At 41.4% G+C, this 15,822-nt stretch overlaps 1 pseudogene; it reads left to right on the forward strand.

Moving 5' to 3' along the window:
• The first annotated feature begins 10,062 nt into the window (after positions 1–10,062).
• On the forward strand, positions 10,063–11,054 carry LOC106504912 (olfactory receptor 8B3-like; annotated as a pseudogene).
• Positions 11,055–15,822: the final 4,768 nt, after the last annotated feature.

Here is a 15,822-nt window from a genome sequence, read left to right on the forward strand (position 1 = left end):
TAATTTTCAACATTGTCTCATTTGGAGTTTTTTAAGCTACAGAATCCTCAAGTTGTGCTTGAGAGAGCAATGTTAATTTGAAAGAATATGTGGTTAAGAAGTTCATTTTTACAGTGTCTTTTTTAGAAAAGTATGTTGAGTTATTTTTCTTTCGAGAAAATAGGCAAAGAGATGACCACTTGAAAATCCTTAACATGATGTCAAGAAACAATTTAAACATGTTCTAATATGAGTACCATAACATTTGCTAGTTTACTCTTTTATTTTTCTTATCTCCACTAACTGTTTAGGTATTTTGAAATTTGTCATAGCCAGATTGTTGGCTCTCTTGTTTGTTTTTAGATTTTCATTGCTAAATGCTCGACTTATGGTTTTAAATAACGGCTCACGTCCCATCCCCTGATCCAATATTAATATGCTTGATATTCACTTAACGAGTTCATTGATATTAAGCAATTGATCTTGGTCAGATTTTTTCATTTTGTTGTTCTTTCAGTAACTGTCTGTCCTGACCACTTTGTTTTCCATATTGAAAGAAAAGTGTGTCTTAACAGGCAAAGACTTTGGGAAGCTTCATAGGTGGCATAGATTATGTTCAATCTGCTATGTATTTTATAGTATTTAAGGTGGCTCAAAGAGTGGGTTACAATTGACCATTCATCTTTTATTTACTGCCAATAAAAATACAAATGAAAAACCTCTTTAAATCTCAGACAAATCTTCTTCTTGAAAATTAGGTTTCATTCTCTTGGATGATTTTGCAACAATTATCAGAAAGCCATATATGCATATGGATTGTAAAAGTCAAGGTTCACCAGGTTCCAGGAGGGGCAATTTAATTTTTTAATCAGTGCATTTAAATACTTTAGAGCTCTATGGACTTCTTTCAAAAGGGAGGGATATGCCAGAAAAAACAAGTCAGTCGTTTTACATGCACAACATAGAATAGCCATGTGTAGATTTTGATTCTATTTATCAGTTGAAATGGGATGAAAGAAGGTGTGGGGTAAAATATGACTCTGTTGAAGTTGTCCCCTAGCTGGGACTCAAACAGGGAAGCCATGGGCCTCCCCCTTGCTTGCATGCTTGCAGGACAGAGCTGTTTCTTAGTCAGTGAGAAAGCGTTGGTTTTCTAGGCCTGACGGAAATGGTCCTCTGAGTTTAGGACCAGAATGTCCCCTGACTACATCCTGAATTGGTTTGATGTAAACTTCCTCTAAGGGAGCCACTGTGACTGCTCAGGGTCAGGCTTGGAATGCACAGGAAGAGAGTGCCCTGTGGTTAAGACCTGAGGAAAACTGGAAATAAAAGTGTTCTGATTTCTATATCCCTTCAATTCCTGACCCCCCACTTACTGCAACCCATTGTACAATCCTCTTTATATTGTTTCTTGACACACACACACACACAGACACACATAGGAGTGTCTTCAAGTCTTGTATTTTAATGAGATCCCTGCCTATCATCAGCTGCATGGCACACAACCCACTTTTCATCTTTGCAGACACATTCAGGTCCGTGGCTCCTGGCTCCAGTGCCTGAGGGGCAAGGCTAAGCAGGAAATGCTTGTTGAATCCAGCAAGAGGGAATGGTTGTTGAAGTGGTCATCCATTGAATTAGGTAACAACTAGAGCAGCAAACAACACTCCCATTTTGTGCCCATATTTGATGATGTGTGCAGTGGGCTGTATGTCACAACTGAGAAAATTTCACAAAGGTAGTTTTTGTCATTAGGGCATAGTGGAGTTGCATGCTACCCATGGACACTTTCACGTCAGTCTTATGTACTCAAATTATTACTGCAGTTTGATTATGATGAATTGAAATCCATATTGAGGACAGACAGTGTTTTTCCCAAGTCTGGTACAGCTGATTTTTCTCTCAAGCCCAGGGACATTTCACTGTATATTCAGCCTGGCACCAGATGAAGTAGTTGCTTTACATGCTGGTTTGTTGTCCAAAACATGCACCTTTACCCATTAAAGGTTCACTCAGCATTGGTCAGCTTTCCATTCTGAGGCAGTGATTCCCCTCTTCCTGGGTGAGTGGGAAGCAGGTGGAATCACCTGAGCCCTCTAAGTCTCTCTGTGACATAAAATGTAATAGACCCATGTCAGACATTAATGTAGAGAATGTACAGGGTGTTCTGATGGCTCTTAGAGGTGGTGTTGCCTTTTTCCCAGTCCTATCGCCTCTGCCAGGCTATGTGTTCCTCAGGAGAGAACTTGAGGAGATTAAGGAAGGGGATCCTGGTTACCATTCCACAGATAATGGAACTAAAGCTCAGAGAAGTTCATGGCTTTTTCTAAATTACAGGGTTTTTTAAATTTTTATTTATACAAAAGGAATTTTATTTCAAACGCATAAGGGAACATTTACATTTGAACACAGGGATGAACAGGGGTCTTGCAAAAAAAAAGTATTCATGAACTTTTTCCTTCAAATTTTTGAAGCAAAAATAACCAAAGTTGTGCACTATTGCTTTAGGAAAGGGAAGGGAACAACGAGGTGGTAAAGGAAGGAACACAGTCAACTTAATATCAAACAGGAGAAAGTAAAGTCACTCTGCTCAGCTTTGCGTTTACAAATATTAAAAAGAAAAGGAGAACTAAATTACAGTTTATAAGTGGTAGAGCAGAGACCAGGACTTGGGTATTCAGAGTCTCAATAGCAGGTTTAAAAACCTTATACTGAATGTACCAGTGAAACATGGACAGTGGTTTTAGTGCATGAAATGCTTCTGGATAGAAAAATAGGTGCAAACATTAGAAATTAAGGAAAATATCTGTAGCGTATCCTTCACATTTCATTGATAGGTATTGCTTAATTTAGAATATTAGGGTGGTCTCCAACAGACATTGTTACTCACAGGCGCTTGCTCAGCGCCAGAGTCAGCAGTAAGTTCTTCCTTTCAAGACCTTTTTGAACCTTCAGGTCAGTGATATTGACAAGCACTGGTGTGATTAGCGCATTCTGCTTGCTGTTCCCCTCTTCTTGCATAACATTCATTTCCCAGACAGACATTCTCGCAGTGAGACGTAGCAGGTGACTGAGTTCTAGACATGATGGACATAATTCCAGGGCTGTGGTGTGCCCTTTGCACATCCTCTCTGTGCTGATCACATGACATTGAGGCCCTACTTTGGTGATAAAGCCAAGAAGGAAAAGCCAGAGAGGGATCGAAGTAGTGTCAAAATGGAGAATGGCAGACTGGATGAAGGTAGCATTAAGTGGGGTGTAGACAGGGCTCTGGTGTGCTGGTAGTTATCTATTTATCTATCCTCCTGGTGATTCTTACCTTTCCATTTGATAATAAATTTTGGAAGCATGTGTTTTCGCTTTTTTTTTTTTTTTTTTTTTTTGGTCTTTTTAGGGCTGCACTCTCGGCATATGGAGGTTCCTAGGCTAGGGGTCGAATATGAGCTGTAGCCCCCGGCCTACAGCAGAGCTCTAGCAACATGGAATCCGAACTACATCTGTGACCTGCACCACAGCCGGATGCTTAACCCACTGAGCGAGGCCAGGGATCAAACCCACAACCTCATGGTTCCTAGTCGGATTCCCTAACCACTGAGCCACATGGGAACTCCGACGTGTGGGTCTTCTAGGCGTACACGTGTATTTTTGCTCAGTTTCACAATCAATTAATGTTACAAAACAATGATGACATTTTACTTAAACTAAACATCAAACTAATCCATAAGCCAAGATTGAAAATAACAATCCAAATGTATGGAATCAGCCCTCCTAGACAGATCAGCTCCCACGGTGCAAATCAGCACAATTGAGAAATAGGTTCAACATATTCCAGACCAGTCCAAGGCAGAGAGAATCCTTTTACCGTATCCAGTGAAGAATTTCCACCAGTGCCTGTGGGTGGAGGAAAGTCAATGAACAAGCGCATCATGTATATTTGTAGTCGATGTACAACCTTACATATTTAACTTAGTGCTCTAGGAAAGGGGAGCTAAGTCTCATTCCCTACTACATAAGTGTATTTTCTCTCACTTTCTCCATGAAGTCTCTCCTAAAAGACCTTCTTCAGGCATTTTTCAACTGGAATATAGGTGATGTATGTTAGCTTTCGATGGATAACATGGTATGTATATCATAGCGCTTTGACCTTTAAGTACCTTATGAAGAGGGAACGGGATAGACTGAGTTTGGGGTTAGTAGATGCAAACTGTTGCCTTTAGAAAGGAGAGGCAATGAGGGCCGAGAAACTTCCAGATGCCGTAGGCAAGGCCAAAAAATTTAAAGAAATAAAAAATTAAAAATTGCGGAGTCAGAGTTCCCGTTGTGGCACAGCAGAAACAAAAGCGACTGGGACCCTTGAGGTTGCGGGTTCGATCCCTGGCCTCGCTGAGTGGGTTGAGGATCCAGTGTGGTTGTGGGCTGTGCAGTGGTGGCAGACGTGGCTTGCATCCTCTGTTGCTGTAGCTGTGGTATAAGCCATAGCAGCTGCGGCTGCGATTCGACTCCTGGCCTGGGAACCTCCCTATGCCACGGGTGTCGCCTTAAAAAGCAAAATAAATAAGTAAATTAAAAAAAATTGCAGAGTCATTATACCTCTGCAGTGTATTTCAGTTAACACCTAAAAAGGACCTGAGATTGTATGGTGCCTGAGGGCAAAGGATGGAGGTCAGTGTGGCTGCAGACTAACGCTTAGTACATGAGAGATGTGAAAACCATTCTGAAGGTTTTCAACAGAGAACAGTCGAGTTGACAGAATTACGTATGGCGTGCCTCCTCTGTGCTGTGTAGTATGCACAGCACCACAAAGGACGTAGTAAGAGATGTTTGTCTTTATAGAACTTAACAGTTTATAAAGGATCCTAGGAATTAAAGCGGAAATGTCTCAAGTTTTATGATGGGAGACCTCTTGGAAACTTTGAGAAGATAAATCATGCTGACAACTGACATTGACTGACTGTGTACCATGTGCCAAGTCCTGTTCTAACAGTTTTGTGTACTGTTTTTCATTTACTCATAAGGGCAACCCAGTGAAAGAGATGCTATTGTTCTCATCACTCTTTTAGAAATTATGAATCTGAGGCATGGAGAGTTCAAGGACCATGCCCCTGTTAGTGAGCATGGGGTTAGGATTCAAAGCCATACAGTCCAACTCTACAGCCCCCCTCTTTTCTGTAATGAGAAGGACCCGATGACCTCACTTAAGGAAATATGACATTTAGGATGCAACTGGACTGTCATCTAGAAATTTCCAATAGGTGTTTCAATGTAATAACTGTAAAAGGGATAGAAAGTTAAGCTATTTTTCTTTGTATTAAAAAAAATTTTTTTTCCTCTTTTGTATTTTTGGTGCGGCCTCCATGGCATATGGACGTTCCCAGGCTAGGGGACTATTCGGCGCTACAGCTGCCGGCCTACACCACAACCACAGCAAAGCCAGATCCGAGCCATGTCTGAGACCTACACCACAGCTCACGGCAACACTGGGTCCTTAACCCACTCTCGAGGCCAGGGATCGAACCCACAACCTCATGGTTCCTACTTGGATTCATTTCTGCTGTGCCCTGAGAGGACCTCCTTTATTATTTTTCTGACATAGCGGATGAGGGACAAAAACTGAGTTAGTAGAGTCTTGGCACATCTTAACGTTATGCATTTAAGAAGCCAATAGACAGACTCCGGAAAATTTCCATTTAGGATATGGGAAGACACTGAGAAGGAACCTAAGCACAAGATTTCCTTACGAGATGAGATAATAGGAAGATGGGCATTAATTTTTTCCTCTACCTTGGGAATGTGCAGTCCCTGGGGTCACCTGTAAGCTGGATTACAAGATTGAGTCCCTAAGGAACTAAAGAGAGAAGGTGGTTCATGGTGTAAATATAATCCCCTTACCTCTCTTATACATGTAGACTCTAGTGCTTGGGGGAGGGGCTAAGCAAGCTTCTACCCTGTATTTATTCAATTGTGCTTGGTCCTTAAATGCACATTCAGTCTTATGTGTCTTTTTTTTTTTTTTTTTTTGTCTTTTGTAGGGCCGATCCCATGGCATATGGTGGTTCCCAGGCTAGGGGTCAAATCTGAGCTGTAGCCGCCAGCCTACACCAGAGCCACAGCAACTTGGGATCCAAGCTGCATCTGCAACTTACACCACAGTTCAGGCAACACCAGATCCTTCACCCACTGAGCGTGACCAGGGATTGAACCCACAACCTCATGGTTCTTAGTCGGATTCGTTAACCACTGCGCCACGACAGGAACTCCAGTTTTCTGTGTCTTATCAAGTGGTAAAGCTGGTGACAATGCGATTTACTTTTCCTTGCTGCTTGAGAAGTCTCAAAGTCCTAATCTGACAGTAATATGTGTAGTTCAGAAAGATTCCAGGGCATAGCTGAAATGAAGCGTGGGTTGCATCCTCTTAGAATAAAGGAACCACTGCCCCTGAAGCTGGAACTGCCTTTTCAGGACCACAGGGCAAACAGCAAGGGTAAGAGGGCTCAAACGTTGCTGACTTAAGGTCAGTGAGTTTCTGAATACTGTTGATATTACCATCCTTCTGGTTTTGAGATGGAAGACCAGGGATGTGAGATCTGCCAGTTTCTTTCCCATTTTGTGTCATCCTGAGGGTCAAGTGCCACTGTTGGGAGAATGTGTTCCAGGAAGATCAGAGGGTATTCTGAGATGAGGAGGCTTAGCAAGTGCAATATCTCAGTCAGTAGGTTCTATCTGTGGGCAGACTCTCAGTCTCCCACATGAGGGAGTAATGTAATTCCTCTGAGTTTTTGTTCAGATGGTTTCTAAAAAGAGAGAATCCTTTTGATTCTCACCCCAGCAGGTGTAATCTGCATTAGAGGCCAGCCCCAGGCAGCTGGGGTCTCTGCCTACAGTTTTCCTGGTGAGGAGAGGGCTTAAGGGAGTGAAGAACGGGTTTCTGTTGGTCTGTCCCTCTCTCTCTTTTTTTTCTTACCAGTTTTTTTTGTTTATTTTTACTTTTTTACATAATAAAGTACATATATTTAAACGCAGTTACATTCACACAGATTAATATATCATGGATCTTAAGAAACAGATTATGTGACTCCCTCTGGCGAAGTGGAATGAAAACTATGCTGAGACAAATAGGAAATTTATTCTATACTTTATCCCATTTTGTATGGCTTTCATCTTTACTATTTAGTATTATCTATTATGTTTCAATTTTTCTTTAAAAATTCACATGATATTAAAATTGTGTATATTATGCAACTAAAATTTATAACGAAGAAAGCCTTATATACTATTGAATGTTTTATATAGCATAATAAAAAGAATAACTTAACTGGTAAGAATGACAACTTAATACACCCTCTGAAAATAAGTAAAATATAAAGTGCATAAATTGGTTAAAAAAATAGTGTGACTATATAAATATGTCCTCACAATTTGTTACATCTTATTGATTCTTCAACATAGGCATTACAGCATTCTAGGTGATGTGATAAAGAAGACATTATAGACCTTACATTGTACCATGGAGAGAAATGGTTATTAATAATACAACTGTAAAACTGTATTATTTAATTGTACAGTGTCAGTGTTCAATTATAATTATCATAAATTCTTTGACGGAGAGGAAATCAGAAGCAGATGTAAGAAGACTTCAGCCTTCCAAGAATGATGTCAAATGACCCCCTTCATGGTGGATTATGCACTTATTTACTATGAGATATATTTCTTCTCCAGAGATTCCTTGTTTGAATATCACTTGTAGATGTTTGGTTTGCAGTTATTCTGAAGTTTTGATGTAAGAGTCTATATGCACATGAGAGTGGTTGAAGTTGTTGGTCTCTTAATTGCAAGTTCATCTTCAGTGTTCTGCATTTGTACCCACGTCTTCTCTTGATTTCGGATTTTGGTGGTACAATTGTGCCTGGATGACTTCATGCCTTTACTGGTGAGCCTTGTCATTTGTGGAATTTTTGTTCCCTGTTGTGGCCTTTTCTTTTCTGCCTAGAGAAGTTCCTTTAGTATTTGTTGTAAGGCTGGTTTAGTGTTGCTGAAATCTCTGACTTTTGCTTTTCTGTGAAGGTTTTGATTTCTCTTTCAAATCTGAATGAGAGCCTTGCTGGGTGGACTAATCTTGCTTAGAGGTTTTTTCCTTTCATCATGTTAAATATATCGTGCCACTCCCTTCTGGCCTGCAGAGTTTCTGCTGAAACATCTGCTGATAACCTCATTGGGGTTCCGTTGTATGTTATTTGTTTCTCTTCCCTAGCTGCTTTCAAGATTTTCTCCTTGTCTTTAATTTTGGTTAGTTTGATTAATATGTGTCTCGGTGTATTCCTCCTTGGGTTTATTTTATATGGTACTCCTTGTGCTTCCTGGATTTGAGCGAGTGGTTCCTTTCCCATGTGAGGGAAGTTTTCGGCTATTATCTCTTGGAATATTTTTTCTGTCCCCTTCTCTCTCTTCTCCTTCTGGCACCCCTATAATATGGGTGTTGGTGCATTTAATGTTGTCCCAGAGTTCTCTGAGACTCTCTTCATTTGTTTTCAATCTTTTTTCTTTTTTTCTGTTCTGCATCTGTAATTTCCACTAATCTGTCCTCCACCTCGCTTATTCGTTCTTCTGCCTCCTGTATTCTGCTGTTAACTGCTTCTAGTGCATTTTTTATTTCAGTTATTGTATTTTGCATCTCTTCTTGTTTATGGTTTATGTGTTGTGTCTTTTTGGTCAGTGTTTTCTGTACGTTACCCATCTTTGCCTCCAGTGTATTTCTAATGTCTTGCATCATCTTTATCATCAACAATCTAAAGTCTCTTTCTGGGATGCTGAGCGTCTCCTCATGGCTTAGCTGATTTTCTGGGGTTTTTCCTTTCCCCCTCATCTGAGTTATAGTTCTCTGTCTTTTCATTTTTATAGGTTTTTGGTGTGGTGACCTTTTTACAGATAGTAGAGTTGTAGCCCCTCTTACTTCTGTTATGTGCCCCCCTGTGGCTGAAGTCAGTGTGGGGGCTTGCTCTAGGCTTCCTGATGGGGGGGGGGCTGATGCCTGCCCCCTGGTAGGTGGAGCTGATTCTAATCGTCCTGGTGGGTGGGGCTTAGTCTCTGGATGGGATGAGAGGCAGCTGATGGCTGAGGGGTCTTTAGGTAGCCTGTTTGCTGAGGAGCGGGGCTGTGAGCCCACCTGGAATGTTTTTTGCCCTGGGGCTTCTCAGCACTGACTGATAGTGGGGCCAGATTTTCCGAAAATGGCCACCTCCAGAGACAGGCCAGCTGCTGAATATTCCTGAGAGCTTTGCTGTCAATGTCCTTCCCTCACAACAAGCCACCTTCACTCCTGTTTCCCCAGGATGACCTCCAAGAACTGCAATCAGGTTTGACCCAGGTTCCTATGGAGATCTTGCTCTGCCCTGGGACCCAGTGCATGTGAATATCCATGTGCGCCTTTTAAGAATGGGGTCTCCATTTCCCCCAGTCCTGTGGCGCTCCTGCGCACAAGCCCCACTGGCCTTCAATGCCAGATACTCCAGGGGCTCTTTGTCCCAGTGCCAGGTCTCTGCATGTGAGGGCTTGATGTGGGGCTCAGAAATCTCACTCATGTAGGTGAGGCTCTGTGAACCAGTTAGTTTTCAGTCTGTGGAGCTTCCTACCTGGGAGATATAGGGTTGCTTATATCAGACAATCGCCCCTCCTACCTCTTGTTGTGGCCTCCTCATTTTCTTCTGGAGTAGGGCATCTTTTGTAAGGTTTCTGGTCCATTTGGGCGGAGATTGCTCAGCCTTTAGTTGTGAATTTTGTTGTTTTTGTGAGAGAAGTTGAGCTCCAGGCCTTCTATCCCACCATCTTAATCCTCTTTGTCCCTCTCTCTCATCCCTTAGTTTTGCCCAGCAGCCTTGTTTGCATATTGCAGCACTGCCTTCCCTCTGTGGGCTAAGTCTGTGATGCTCTTTGTTTTCTTGAGCTTATCAAGACTTGAGAAAGGGAAAGTCCTTGGCATTCCCAATCATGATAATGATAGGGGCAGATGCTGTGGGTCCTGGCTGGGATAGTCTCAGCCATGCCCAGTATATACACCCTCTTGTAGGGGGAGCTGTTGTGAGGAGAGCTGAGTTGATCTCTAATGTAACCCTTTCCTCCTGTGTCCCCAGATCCTCTTAGAGAAGAATGGCTCCTGGAAATGGTTCATTTGTGACTGACTTCATTCTGGTGGGCTTAACGGACCATCCAGCTCTCCAACTTCCTTTGTTCTTGCTGTTCCTAGTAATGTATATGGTCACTGTGCTGGGAAATTTTGGCTTGATCACAGTAATTGGGCTGAATTCACACCTGCACACCCCCATGTACTTTTTCCTCTTCAACTTGTCCTTCATAGATCTCTGCTATTCTTCAGTGTTTACACCAGAAATGCTCACACATTTCTTATCAGAGAAGAAGATTATCTCCTACCTGGGGTGCATGACTCAGCTCTTCTTTTTCTGTTTTTTCGGTATTTCTGAAGCGTATGTGCTGACTGCAATGGCGTATGATCGCTATGTGGCCATCTGTAACCCCCTGTTGTATAACATTGCCATGTCCCCTAAAGTGTGTTCCAGCCTTATGCTTGCTTGCTACTTGATGGCACTTTCTGGTGCCATGGCTCACACTGGATGCATGCTGAGACTGACCTTCTGTGACGCAAATACCATCCACCACTACTTCTGTGACATCCTCCCTCTGCTCCAGCTCTTCTTCACAAGTACCTACATCAATGAAATGATAGTTTTCATTCTGGGAGGCATCAATATAATTGTGTCCAGTCTCACCATCTTTGTCTCTTATGGGCTCATCCTGTCCAACATCCTTCACATCAGCTCCATGGAGAGCAGGTTTAAATCCTTCAGCACCTGTAGTTCCCACATAATTGCAATTTCTCTGTTCTTTGGATCGGCGGCAATTATGTATCTCCAACCATCATCTTCTGGGTCTATGGATAAGGGGAAAATCTCTTCTGTCTTTTATACCAATGTGGTTCCCATGATGAATCCCTTTTCTACAGTTTGCGGAACAAAGATGTTAAATTTGCTCTGCAAAAAACCCTGAGGAGAAGATTCCGGTTTTGATTAGAATCTGTGTCTGTGGGTGTCGTCAGTGGATAGGAGATTCTATGTGTTTATTGATAGTATTTTTAGTTGCAGCCATCTTACCTTATTTCTTTTTTCTCTTGATTAAGGAAGTTTGAGTCTTTTCGCCAGCCGTTTCCAATTTATTAGTGTACATCTTTTTTCTAAATCTCCATTTTCCTTTCTTTTTCCATCCTGTGTCTTTTTAAGGAAGACTTTAAGAAGTAAGCTCATCTTTGTTTTATTTTTAAGTTATCCTTATGAATTTTCCCTTTTTTCACTTGGAAAAGCAGAAGTGATTCTGCTAATCATTAGTAAAGTAACACATTTGGCTTTTTAACATCATTAGTAAAGTGAAACGTTTGGCTTTTTAAAGTCATTGATTTGAATGATCAGTAAAGCAATATCTTGTGCACTGGGGGGTTTCTGAAATGCCGCTCGTGCCATTGGAAGCATGAATGAGATAAGCTGTCTCTACAATTCTCCTTCTCCCTGCAGTTGTCAGGAATATGACTCCTTTCGATGCCTGTGTTTCTCAATTATAGCAGATTCCATAAAGACTATCATCAAATACACCCCACTTGCAAACTGTGAATATGATGCATTTAAACGCTGTTACGTATACACCTCAGAGATGTCATATTCATTACTACATTTGAAGTAGTATTTGGTTTTCAATACGTATTTACTATATGGGAAAAACACTGAGCATCAGAGAGGTTAGTGATTTACTTAAAATCATAGTGCTGCTTTCTGAAAAATTTTAGAATCAACACTTAGCCTCCTGATTTCGGGTCTACTTCTCTTTCTAGCATACTTTCTGTCTACTTCATTTATGTTAAGGAATAGAAGATCTGAGCAAGCTTTTCTTTGAAGGCAGACTTCCTGTGAAAAATAGTGTGAAATGAAATGTTTTCAGGGTCTTGTAATTCAGAGACGAGGGTGTGGGAGGAGAAATTTCCCATGAGCGTGTCCTAGCCCACCATGCAAAGAGACACAGTCAGTATATAAGAGGTCCCTCGGGGATGAACAGTGAGATTTAGAAAGTGCATTTCCTCCTGAATTTGTATCGTGCTCAGGAGAGTATTGTCATCATCTTTCACTGTTTATAAGGCTTTGATTAACACTTATTATACACAAATGATCACATACTAACAGCGGTTTGGGGAAGGAAGACCAATTTGTGGAGAACTAGGTAGAGAGAGGACAACCTCTTAAGGAGATAAACTAGTGATTGGTAACTGAAACTCACATTAGGAGGAATGAATAGAACGTAAAATGATGAGAGAAGATAGCGCTTCTGTGACTCTGTTCTTTCTGGAGCCTTTAGAAACATTGTGGGTATCACCGGATTTCTCAGGATAGAATAAAACTGACATTATTCTGTTGTTAGTGTTAAATGACAAAACCAGTGGATCTGGGAACCAAAAAAAAATTCCTCCTGTTTTGTTGGTTTCTGTATGCTACTCTCATAGAGATTTTTAAAAAATTAAAACATAGTTAATTTTCAACATTGTCTAATTTGGAGTTTTTTTAAGCTAGAGAATCCTCAAATTGCACTTGAGAGAGCAATGTTAATTTGAAAGCATATGTGGTGAATAAGTTCATTTTTACAATGTCTTTTTTAGAAAACTATCTTGGGTTATTTTCTTTTGAGAATATAAGCAAAGAGATGACCCCACCCACTTAAAAATCTTTAACATGATGTCCAGAGTCAATTGAAACATGTTCTAATATCACTACCATAACATTTGCTAGTTTACTGGTTTTTTCATCTCCATTCACTCTTTAGCTATTTTGAAATTTATCCTAGGCACATTTTTGGCTCTCTTGTTTGTTTTTAGATGCTCATTGCTAAATGCTTGACTTGCGGTTTTATTTATTTATTTATTTGTGTCTTTTGTCTTTTTAGGGCCCCACTTCCAGCATATGGTGGTTCCCAGGCTACGGGTCTAATTGGAGCTGTAGCTGCCTGCCTACACCAGAGCCACAGCAGTGCCAGTTCCAAGTTGAATCTGCAACCTGCACCAGAGCTCACTGAAATGTTGGATCTTTAACCCACTGAGCGAGGCCAGGGATTGAACCTGCATCCTGTTGTTTCCTAGCTGGATTTATTTCTGCTGCGCCCGACGGGATTTCTGGCTTATGGTTTTAAATGACACCTCATATCTCATCCCCTGATCCAATATTAATATGCTTGATTTTCACTTAACGAGTTCATTTATGTGAAATAATTGAAGAGTTCCCATCGTGGCTCAGCGGCTAACAAATCCGACTAGGAACCATGAGGTTTTGGGTTGGATCGCTGGCATCCATCAGTGGGTTAAGGATTCAGTGTTGCCGTGAGCTGTGGTGTAGGTCACAGACAGGGCTTGGATCCTGCATTGCTGTGGCTCTGGCATAGGTAGGCAGCTACAGCTCTGATTAGACCCCTAGCCTGGGCATCTCCATATGCCTTGGGTGCAGCCATAGAATAGACAAAAAGACAAAAAAGACACAAAATAATTGATCTTTGTCATATTTTTCATTTTGTTCTTCTTTTAGTCACTGTCTCTTCTGGTCACGTTGTTGTCCATATTGAAAGAAATGTGTGTCTCAACAGGCAGACCCTTTGGGAAGCTTTGTAGGTGGCATCGAGTGTGTTCAATCTGTTATATATTTTAGAGTATTTAAGGTGGCTCAAAGAGTGGGTTACAGTTGACCATCTTTTATTTAACACGATTCAAAATACAAATGAAACCTCTTTCAATCTCAGACAAATCTCATTCTTTAAAATTAGGTTTCATTCTTTTGGATGACTTTGCAACAATTATCAGAAAGCCATGTGCATACAAATTGTAAACGTCAAGGTTTGCCAGGTTCTAGGAGGGGCAAGTTAATTTTTTAATCAGTACATTTAAATGCTTTAGAACTCTATGGACTTCTTTCAAAAGGGAGGGATATGCCAGAGAAAACAGGTCAGTTGTTTTCCATGCACAGGATAGAATAGCCATGTGTAGATTTTGGTTCTATTTATCAGTTGAAATGGGATGAAAGAAGGTGTGGGGTAAAATATGATTCTATTGAAGTTGTCCCCTGGCTGAGACTCAAACAGGGGAGCCATGGGCCTCCCCCTTGCTTGCATGCTTGCAGGACAGAGCTGTTTCTAAGTCAGTGAGAAAGCTTTGGTTTTCTAGGCCTGACGGAAATGGTCCTCTGAGTGACGGTCCAGAATGTCCCCTGACGACATCCTGAATTGGTTTGATGTAAACTTCCTCTAAGGGAGCTACTGTGACTGCTCAGGGTCAGGCTTGGAATGAACAGGAAGAGAGTGCCCTGTGGTTAAGACCTGAGGAAAACTGGAAATAAAAGTGTTCTGATTTCTATATCCCTTCAATTCCTGACCCCCCACTTACTGCAACCCATTGTACATTCCACTTTGTATTGTTTCCCAACACACACACACACACACACACACACACACACACACACACACACACACACAGGAGTGTCTTCAAGTGTTGTATTTTATGAGGTCACTGCCTATCATCAGCTGCATGACACATAACCCACCTTTAATCTTTGCAGACACATTCAGGTCCGTGGCTCCTGGCTCCAGTGCCTGTGGGCCGAGGCTAAGCAGGAAATGCTTGTTGAACCCAGCCAGAGGGAATGGTTGTTGAAGTGGTCATCCATTGAATTAGGTAACAACTAGAGCAGCAAACAACACTCCCATTTTGTGCCCATATTTGATGATGTGTGCAATGGGCTGTATGTCTGAACTGAGAGAAAGTCATACAGGTAGTTTTTGTCATTAGAGCGTAGTGGAGTTGCGTGCTACCCATGGTCACTTTCACATCAGTCTTATGTAGTGAGAATAGTTCGTGCAATTTGATTATGATGAATTGATGTCCATATTGAGGACTGGCAGTAGTTTTTCAAAGTCGGGTATAGCTGATTTTTCTCTCAAGCCCAGGATTTTTCTCTCATTGTATATTCAGCCTGGCACCAGATGAAGTAATTGTTTTATATGCCGGGTTTGTTGTCCAAAATCTGTACCTTTTTACACATGACACGCTTAATGTTGGTCAGTTTTCCATTCTGAGGCAGCGACCTCTTCCTTGGTGAGTGGGAGTCAGATAGAATCACCTGGGCTCTTTACGTCTCTCTGTGATGTAAAATGTAATATTCCTACATCAGATATTAATGTACAGAACACATAGTGTGTTCTGATTGTTCTTAGCGGTGGTGTTGCTTTTTTTTCAATCCTATCACGTCTGCCAGGAGATCCTGGTTACCATTTCATAGATAATGAAGCTAAAGCTCAGAGATGTTCATGGCTTTTTCTAAATTACAATTGAGAAGTGGTACAGCTGAGACCAGGACTTGGGTATTCCGATTCTCAATAGCAGGTTTAAAAAACTTATACTGAATGTACCAGTGAAACATGGACAGTGGTTTTAGTGCATGAAATGCTTCTGGATACAAAAATAGGTGCAAACATTAGAAATTAAGAAAAATATCTGTAGCGTATCCTTCGCATTTCATTGATAGGTATTGCTTAATTTAGAATATTAGGGTGGTCTCCAACAGGCATTGTTATTCACAGGCGCTTGCTCAGTGCCAGAGTCAGCAGTAAGTTCTTCCTTTCAAGACCTTTTTGAACCTTCAGGTCAGTGATATTGACAAGCACTGGTGTGATTAGCGTATTCTGCTCACTGTTCCCCTCTTCTTGCATAACATACATTTTCGCAGACCGACATTCTCGCAGTGAGATGTAGCAGGTGAC

This window comes from Sus scrofa, chromosome 9, assembly GCF_054392235.1.
Source record: "Sus scrofa isolate SSC_HxYL_T2T_F1_AM1 chromosome 9, Sscrofa_HxYL_maternal_Yorkshire_Landrace_v2.0, whole genome shotgun sequence".
Classification (NCBI taxonomy): domain Eukaryota; kingdom Metazoa; phylum Chordata; class Mammalia; order Artiodactyla; family Suidae; genus Sus; species Sus scrofa.